Source organism: Marmota marmota, unplaced genomic scaffold (assembly GCF_001458135.2).
Source record: "Marmota marmota marmota unplaced genomic scaffold, marMar, whole genome shotgun sequence".
Lineage (NCBI taxonomy): Eukaryota > Metazoa > Chordata > Mammalia > Rodentia > Sciuridae > Marmota > Marmota marmota.
In genome coordinates, this window is record NW_026000057.1 from 20,185,874 (window position 1) to 20,195,798 (window position 9,925).

The 9,925-nt window shown below is 37.3% G+C and overlaps 2 non-coding genes across 2 annotated transcripts; both read left to right on the forward strand.

The window, feature by feature from the left end:
• Positions 1-4,054: 4,054 nt before the first annotated feature.
• On the forward strand, positions 4,055-4,159 carry LOC125619855. Its single transcript, XR_007351446.1, has one exon. It is a non-coding gene; the product is annotated as a U6 spliceosomal RNA (small nuclear RNA).
• Positions 4,160-9,406: 5,247 nt separating this feature from the next.
• LOC125619857 lies at positions 9,407-9,513 on the forward strand. The gene has a single exon (XR_007351448.1). It is a non-coding gene; the product is annotated as a U6 spliceosomal RNA (small nuclear RNA).
• The last annotated feature ends 412 nt before the right edge of the window (positions 9,514-9,925 follow it).

Sequence of the window (9,925 nt, forward strand, 5' to 3'; positions counted from 1 at the left end):
TATATATATATATATATATATATATATATATATATATATATGTCATTTTTTCCCACTGGACCATCTTATTTTCCCATTTTTCCTCTTCTTTCTAGTAATCGATCTCTGCTCCCTCCCTCATTTCCTTTCTTGCTTTTTTCCTCCCTTCCTTCTTTTTTCTTTCCATTATTGCCAAAGAGATGCTTATTATTTCAAATCAGAAAACCTCTTTTTAATTTCCTGAATAATTCACAGATTCTTTCCTCATAGCAGCTTCGACAACTCATAGTCACAATACTTGTGTTTAAATAAACAAACAAAATAAAGTTTCCATTTATAACTAAAAAAAAATTTTAAAGATAAATCCTATCCAAGGTGGAAACAGAAGAGATATGAAGAATAAAGAGGGGTAGACTTCAGAAAGGGTGGTTACAAGAGCAGTTTATAGAATGGTATCTAAGTTAAGTCTCAGACTTTCAATTGGTCGTTGAAACTAGTGAAGGGATGACTGTTCTGGACAGAGGGGACAGAAGAGCAAAGGTCCTGAGGAACAACTTGGCATTTTGGAAGAACAGGGAGAAGACCAGTGTGGCTCTAGTATACAATACCTTGAGGGAGGGAGAGAACTACCATAAGAAATAAATTAAGAAATAAATAGGTGAAGGAGAGGGAGGCCTTACATTTTATATTTAATGAACCTCTACTTGGGCATTTGAAACAGAGGAGTTCAAGGATGTGGTTTAGGCTTTAAATCACCTTGGTTAATGTACAGAGAATAGGTAGAATGAGCCATTGGGAGACTGACAAAGATTATGGTAGATGAGATAAACTCCTGTGATAGCACTGAAGGTGAGAAAAGCAGAGCGAGTAGAGAGGTTAAAGGCAAATGATTAACTCATTTTGACATTTTTTAGTTATCCAGGTCCAGGGACAACTATTCAGAATCCAGTGCATTTAATAACCTCTTTAGAGACTGATGCTTGTATTGATGACTCTCAAATTATAGTAACAACCTTGAGGATTGTGTTGGGTTGAGAGTCATTTTTCATGAACTTTCTGGAATTTTCTTTCTTTTTCAACTTCTGATTGCAATATGATATGCATATAGACAAGTGCATATATCCTAAGAACATTACTGCTCAAGTAATGTTCACAACCAGAACATATCTTTGTATCCAGAATCCAGGTCAAGAAATAGAACATTAGTAATCCTAGGAACCCCATCATACTGCCTTCCAGTCACAGCTTCCTCCCAAGGGCAGCCTCTATGCTGACTTTGAACAACATAGTTCTAACTATCCTTACGCTTGATAAATATAAAATCATTGCATAAATATGCATTATTTTATGTTTGGCTTCTTTGATCCAACATTATGCTTGTGGGTTTTCCATATTATTGCACATAGTTATGGATAATTCATTTTATTCCATTCTGTAATTATACCTAACTTATGAATTTATTCTTCTGATGAATGTTGGGGTAGTTTCCACTTTGAAGCTATTATAAGCAGTGCTACTATGAACTTTCTAGTACATGTCCTTGGTGATGACCTTGTCTTTTGATGGAACATTTTGGTAACTAAATTACAATTAAGTTATTGGCAGGGGGTGCTGAGGTATAGTGCTTGCCTTGCATGCACAAGGCCCTGGGTTTGATCCCCAGCACACACACACACACGAAAAAAAGTTATTTTTTTAATCTGCTCATCATTGATGAGTATCATGTATTGCAATATTTCAGACATTTGGATCTTGGTGCAGATAATGAAGGACTTTGCTTTCATGAAGGTAAAATTGGGGGCAATAAGGAACTGTTGATGTGGGAAATTTTACTCTTGGAAGTATAAAATATTCTGAACTGTCCATGAAGGGTTTTTTTCTTATTTTTTATTTGTTATTTTTAGTTATGCATTATAGTAGAATGTATTTTGACATATTATACATATGTGGAGTATAACTTCCCATTCTTATGGTTGTACATGATGTGGACTTACACTGGTCATGTATTCATATAAGAACATAGGAAAGTTTTGTCTGATTCATTCTACTGTCTTTTCTATTCCCATCCCCCTCCCTTTCCTTCATTCCCCTTTGTCTAATCCAAAGTACTTCTATTCTTCCCTAACCCCCTCCCCCTTTATTGTGTGTTATCATCCACATATCAGAGAGAATTGGCCTTTGGTTTGGGGGGATTGGCTTATTTCACTTAATACGATAGTCTCCAGTTCCATCCATTTACCTGCAAATGCCATAATTTCATTCTTCATTATGGCTGAGTAATATTCCAGTATGTATATATACCATATTTTCTTTATCCATTCATGTGTTGAAGGGCTGTTGAAGATTAGTTCCATACTTAGCTATTGTGAATTGAGCTTCTATAAGAATTGATGTGGCTGTGTCACTGTAGTATGCTGATTTTAAGTCCTTTAGGTATATACCAAGGAGTGGGATAACTGGATCAAATAGTGTTCCATTCCAAGTTTTCTGAGGAATCTCCATACTGCTTTCCAGAGTGTTTGCACCAATTTGCAGTCCCACCAGCAATGTATGAGTGTACCTTTTCCCCCCACATCTTTGCCAATGTTTATCATTATTTGTATTCTTGAAAATTGCAGGGGTGGGGAGCATGGGGGCGGGAAAGATGGTGGAATGAGATGGACATAATTACCCTAAATACATGTATGATTGTACGAATGGTGTGACTCTACTTCATATACAACCAGAGAAGTAAAAAAATTCTGCTCCTTTTGTGTACAACAAATTGAAGAACTTTCTGCTGTCATGTATAACTGATTAGAACTAATAAAATAAGTAAAATAAATTATAAAAAATAAAAATATTTTTTTAAAAAAAGAAAATTGCCGTCTGACTGGAATAAGATGAAATCTCAGTGTGGTTTTAATTTGCATTTCTCTAATTGCTAGAAATGTTGAATGTGTTTCCACGTATTTGTTGACTGATTATACTTCTGTGAAGTGTCTGTTCAGTTCTTTAGCCCATTTATTTATTGAGTTATTTGTTTTGTTTTTGGTGTTAAAGTTTTTTTTTTTTTTTTTTGAGTTATTTGTATATACTGAAGATTAATGTTCTATCTGTTGTGCAGGTAGCAAAGATTTTTCTCCCATTCTGTAGGCTCTCTCTTCACGTTCTTGATTGTTTCCTTTGCTGTAAAGAAGCTTTTTAATTTGATACCATCCCATTTATTAATTCTTTATTTTACTTCTTGTGCTTTAAGAGTCATGTTGAGGAAATTCAATTCCTAAGCCAACATGTTAGAGATTTGGGTCGGGGCCTACTTTTTCTTCTAATAGGTGCAGGGTCTCTGGTCTAATGTTTAGGTCCTTGATCCACTTTGAGTTGAGTTTTGTGCAGGGTGAGAGATAGTCCCTGGAGTTTTGACCTTCTTTTTAATTTCTTGCAAACTGCATGACCAGCATCTGAGAACATTGTAGCTTTTCTACATCATTTTACTATAATGGACCGTAATCCACAGTCATACAATAAACAAAGTCAGTGGGACTGTCTTTAAAATATCTTTGATACTGGTATAGTCCTCAGAATTACATTGGAAAACATACCATTCCATATCCTACCACAGTTGATTAAAACCAGGGGGACGTGCTCAGTGGTAGAGCACTTGCTTAGGACTTGGGATGTAAACCCCTGGGTTTCATCCCCAGCACCAGGGAGGTGGGGGTGAGGAAAAATAAAGCCAGCAGTTTACTTCTTTTACATACTTTGTGATTTTTTTTTTTTTTTTTTGGTAGTGGGGATTGAACCCAGAGGCACTTAACTACTGAGCTACCCCCCCAGCCTTTTTTATTTTTTATTTTGAGACAGGGTCTCAAAATTCTAAACTCTCCCTAAATTGCTGAGGCTGGCCTCAGACTTACAATCTTGCAATCCTCCTACCACAACCTGCTGAGTTGGGATTCCTGGCAAACACCACCCCGCCCTAGACTTCTAGTTTTTCAATCTCTAAATCATAGTTAAATATATTACAAAGAGAATTCACCAGAGGTTGACTTGACAGGACAAATCACTGCACAACATCTAAAAGAATCAAGTGGGAGCTCACTTTGGCAGGACATATACTAAAATCAGAACAATACAGAGAAGATTAACATGGCCCCTGAGCAAAGATGACATGCAAATTTGTGAAGCATTTCATGTTTTCTATCATTTAATAAAAAATATATGCATAAAAAATGTTAAGTACTCTACTCCTTCGTTAAGCTGAGCTCCTGTTGCCCTGGCCTAGGACAATAGCATGTATTTTTCTGTGATTTAGGCTGCTCTATCCTGAATTGCTAGCCCAGATGTCTCTTCTGTCTCACCAGAATGATTGCCAAAACATTGACACAGAATGTTTAAAACATGTTCTTGGACCCAATTAAACTTGAAATGATTTTATTTTTAAATGAACATTGCATTCCCTACATGTAATTTACCTCTACAAATATGAAACAAGTAAGTTTCATCCAGTATCAATGGCACCGAGATCGGATTATCTTTCCATTTCCACCTTTGATAATCTCATTTGACCTTATTCAAATATTTAATTCCACCAAGCACCAGTTTCTCATCACAATTACCTATTGTGAAGGTAATTATGTTTTGTAAATTAATTTTTCAAAAAAGATGATAAACAAAAATTCCTTTTTGTTATCTAAATTACAAAAGCTCAAAATTAGGGAAATAAAATATGATATATAAAAAATAAAATAAAATATGATATATAAAAAATCATTCTTAGCACTGTTAGCCAAATATTTCTTGCTCTTTACCGCTGAGGAAGTTCCCAGACCCCTTATATGTGGTGCCAGGGGAGAACAGGGGGCATGTGGCTAGTTCTGGTCAAACAATTTTGAATGGAGGTCATTGCTAATAGAATTTAATGTCCCTGTTCAAGACCTTCAGAAGCTTCCTTTCTTCTGTCATTGTAACTAACAATGTTTCAAATGGTGGCTGCCCCTTCAATCTGGGTCCCTAGGTATCGATGAAGAAGAGAATCTCACAGCCAGCTCATGATGGCCATGTAGTGTGAGCAAGAAAAAAACTTTGTTGTTTCAAGACTCCAATATTTTTATGTTATTTGTTTCTGCATCTTTACCTTTAACTTTACCTAACACGTCTCAACTGATACAGACATTAGTTCCAACTTAAAATCATCTGCTTAAATTTTTCTTGGGACAATTACAATCTAAGAAGAAAAACAAATTGTTTTTCCATGCTGAGGGTAGAATCTGGGACCTTGCACATGCTACTAAAAGGAATTTTCACACATTTACTCAATAAATATTTGTGAAGTTCCTACTACATTAGGCAGTATTTTAGGCCCTGGATTTATAGCAATGAATGAACAATGTAAAGATTGTCTACTCTCCTGAAAATTGAAAGGGGCAAAGAGAAATAATTAGCTTGTATCTAAGTATGGTGAATGCTACAATTGGAAAAGTATGGTGTTATTATTCACTCGTTGAATATTATACAAGACTGCCAAGAAAGAACAGGGAAGGAAGGAACAAGTCTCCAGCTCTTGAGAAGTATTTTGGAAACACAGAAAGTGTTCCTTATATTTGAGCCCCCGAAGGGCTCCAGCATTACTCTTGACCAATGTAGGGCTACAGGAAAGTAATTAATTTCCCTGAGTTTTTCTTTTATCATCTATAGAGCAGCACACTAAATATAACCTGTTCTGGCTGACTTACAAATTGCTCCAAGAACTCAATTAGGCAGAGAATATAAGTGTCCCCCCCAAAATAAAGAGTGAACTCTTTGAAGATTTTATAGTGCAACAAAGGAGCCTATAAACATACAGTTTAAAAAATATTGGAAACCCTATAAAACAACATACAAAGAAAATGGACATTAATATTGTATCCTTTATGATAGTAGGAGCAAATGTGACTCCATTTTGTTTTATGACTTCATCCTGTAAAACAACCATGCCAAGTAGAAGGGTCATGACTGGGGCAAAATGTTCTTTTCCTTTTGCTATAGAAACCTTTAAGAACATGGAACTACCTAATGGGGCATTGTTTCTGTAACTAGGGTAAAGGGGCTCTGTTTCTGTAACTGGTGTGACTGGGCTAACTGTGATTGGTTAGGCTTCCCTCCGTTTGACTGCACTCTCCAGCTTCTGTAACCTGGCTTGCTTGCATTGGCTGGACCCCCGAACATCCCTTTTGCGGTTTTCAGGCTTATAAAGAGCGCCCTTGCAATTGTTTGGGCTGATCAGGGGAACAGCTTTATGTTCTGGTCAGCCGCCACTGGTGTGCTTCAATAAAGGTTTGATTCGATTACACGTGAGTGGTCTGGAAGTCAGTTTATGAAACCCTGGGATGAAGCTTTAACTATAACACTTCTAGCTGTGGGAAATGGCACTGAGTTACGCAAGGAAAATTCTACCTTTAAGTATCTAAAACAGATTATTGATTCCCAAATAATGTCGCTAAAGCTGTTAGGATTTGGCCAAAAGAAGCCAAAAATACCCTTGTAATCCTCATAAAGAATATTCAGTACTTTTTTGTCAGTGGAATGAAATGAATATGTAACAAGTTCATAACAACAAAGAAATGCACACAGTAATAAGAAAAACTCATTGTCTTCGAAATCTGTAATATTAGAAGCATGAACACTTATATCCTGTTGGAAATGATATGTAGTTTTCTAAATTCATTGTCTATTCTGAGTCCCATTCAGATTAGAGTTTGGAATCTCAAGGTAACATTGTAAGAGACGATGAAAGGCACATTTGTTGCTAGATGTCAGGCAAACACAGGCATGAGTTATTGGCATGCACAAGCATACCTCTATTTTGTACATAAAGTGGGTGTAGGTGCTGAACTGCTTTTCTATTGGTCACTTTCTCTCCCAATAGCAGAAAAGAAAGTATTATTTTTCCACCTAATTAGCATACTCTGGGAAAGTAACCAACTGTGTTTCTTTCCCTAGCAGTGTTAAATATAGACTTTAAAGCCAGTTCCTTTTATACTTGATTTTGGCATTGGTAATCTAGATTTTTATTTACAAAAACGCTGCAGAAAAAAAAGCTTCAGAAGTTCAAATAAGCAAATAACACCTAATAGTTATGCCATGAGAAATATGAAAGAGAGATCTGTTTTCTTGAATAAGCTTTAATAAAAAGTAAGTAATCTATGGTCATCCTACCAAGGTGAAACCAGGAAATACTTTACCCAGGAAACAAAGAACAGCAAAACTCCGTTTTCTAAACCATCCCACCTGAGACCCATAGGATGAGACAAGAAGCCGGGACATAGGACGAAAGCAGGGTCATAGCAAAGAAGTAAGGAAGGAGACCAAGAGAGGGGCACCATCCTGCACCCATGAGGGAGCTCAGTATGACCTGAAATGTAACCAGTGTAACCTGCAAAGAAACACACTGCTCTTTTGGTAATGAGCTGTAAAGAACTGCATAATGCAAGAACATGTCATATTTTTCTACCTGTTCTCTCTTGTCCTGGTTTCTCTCTCTTGTAAATACAATGAATCCTATACCCATTGATACAACATTATTTCACAAAGCATTACAGGCTCTCTACTTCCAGTTGGGGAAAAAATGCCTTTTATCTTTCTTTTTTTTTTTTGGTATCAGGTATTGAACTCAGGAGTGCTTGAACCACATCCCCAGTCATTTTTCTTTCTTTCTTTTCTTATTTTGAGATGGGGGTCTCAATAAGTTTCTGAGGCTAACCTCAAACTTCTGAGCCTCCTGCCTCAGTCTCCTGAGTTGCTGGGATTCCAGGTATGTACCACCATGCCCAGCTTGCTGGTACTCTTAACTAAGAACCAGGATATAGTATCACTCTATGCTGCAAACAAATAGTTGGGGTTCTCCAGAAAACAGAAAACACACACACAGTTATTTTAAAGAATTAGTGGGGCTGGCAAGTCCAAACTCTATAGGGGAAGGCCAAGAGCAGCAGATCAGGAACCCAGGGAAGAGTTGATACTGCAGACAATATCAACAATATAAGGCAAAATTCCTTATTCCTGGGATGGAGATGTGACTTGGTGGTAGAGTGCTATGCCTAGCGTGCATGAGGTTCTGGGTTTAATCCAAAGTACTGCAAAAAGTAAAGAGTTTTGGGTTGGGCGTGGTGGCGCACACCTGTGATCCCAAAAGCTTGGGAGGCTGAGGCAGGAGGATCACAAATTCAAGGGCAGCCTCAGCAACTTAGTGAGACCCTGTTTCAAAATTAAAAATAAAAACAGGCTGGGTATGTAGCTCAGTAGTAAAGCGTCCCTGGGTTAGATCCCCAGTATAAAAAAAAAAAAAAGATAAAGGATTTTGGAACATCTGGAGTTTCCTATTACATTCCAAAAAAGTATAGAAAATTTGTTCTTTAAAATTCTTTTTTTCCTCAGGGCACTTCTGTCTTTTTGTCTTAAGGCCTTCAACTGATTGGATTCACAGTTAGATTGGTGTGCTTTTATTTGTTTGACTTTATTTGCAATCCTAGAACTGGACAACACTTCATTTTATAAAATAGAATAAGTATTCCCTAGACTGAAGTTTTACCAACTATCAGGTTATCTGGCCTAGCCAAAACCCTTTCAAGTGCTCACTCTGTCCCACACCGAAATAATTGTTCTACATGTACCAACTTGTCTAATCCTAATAACCCTATGGGACATATTATTACTGACATCCCCATTTTACTAAATGAAGCCCAGGAGGCTTAAGTAACTACAAATGCAGAAGCTGGGACTCCAGTGTTTGCAGCCAGACTCCAGAGTTTATGTTCTCGGTCACTGCACTACTTCCCTGTCACCAGCCGGTAATATCTGTTAGATATCAATTTTTTACAGAGACCTTAGACATATCTACGCAACAGCACTTTGATGTAGGGGAAATTCTGTGTTTACAAATAAGGAGATTTTTGAAGCACAGAGAAGTTACCTCAGGCCACAGAGTGGACAGCAGAGATTTGAACCCATTTCCACTCAGTGTCCAAAGCATATCTTCTTGCCACACTGCCTCTCTGTACATAGTTCACCTATGGTAAACATTTTAGAAATGCTTTTACTATTTTCTGTTCTAAGGACCTTAAATAAGTTGAACAAAAGTTGCTTTTCTCTTTCAATGTGTCTTACACTGTACAAATAAGTAAGAGTTTCTGACTTTTCATGAGCCAGGTACTAAACTGCTGTGTGTAGAGAAAGTAAGGGAGAACTCATCATTCTCCCTGAGGCAGTTAAGTAGGAGAAAATGAGCAGTGAGGTTCAGAGCAGAACAGAAATTGAGCCTGAGGAGGGAATTGATTAAGACTTGCCCTCTGGCAAGAGCTTGTAGTGGGAAGGGAATTGCAAAACAGAAATCACCTGTTTTGCCCTGTTGGCTTGTTAAACTGGAGTTAGGTGAATTTACTTGCATTCTGTTTTAAAAGTGACTAATGTAGTGCTTGCTTCAGCAGCATAAATACTAACTTTGGAACAATACAGAGAAGATGAGCATGGCCCCTGCGCCTGGATCTTACGCAAATTCGTAAAGTGTTCCATATTTTAAAATATGGAACACTTTACGATGTAAAAAGTTTTATTCCAGAGGAGGTTTAGTTTCCTAATGGGGTCCAGGAGAAGGCAGAGCATAATGTAGGCTTACTGTAGATAAGGATCATAATGTTTGCCACCCAGGACCTTTCACCTCCTTATAAACTCTGACAAAATGTATGGCTTATGAGAGGTAAGACACAAAAGTTTCTTTCTTCCTTCGTTTTTTTGTTTTTGTTTTGTGTTTGTTTGTTTGTTTGTTTTCCTTTTCTTTCTTTATTGTTGGGTACTGGGGATTGAACCCAGGAGTGCTTAGAGTGCTTTACCACTGAGCTACGTCCCCAGTCCTTTTTATTTTATTTTGTGTCAGGGTCTTGCTAAATTGCCCATGCTGGCCTTGAACTTGTGATCCTCCTGCCTCAGCCTC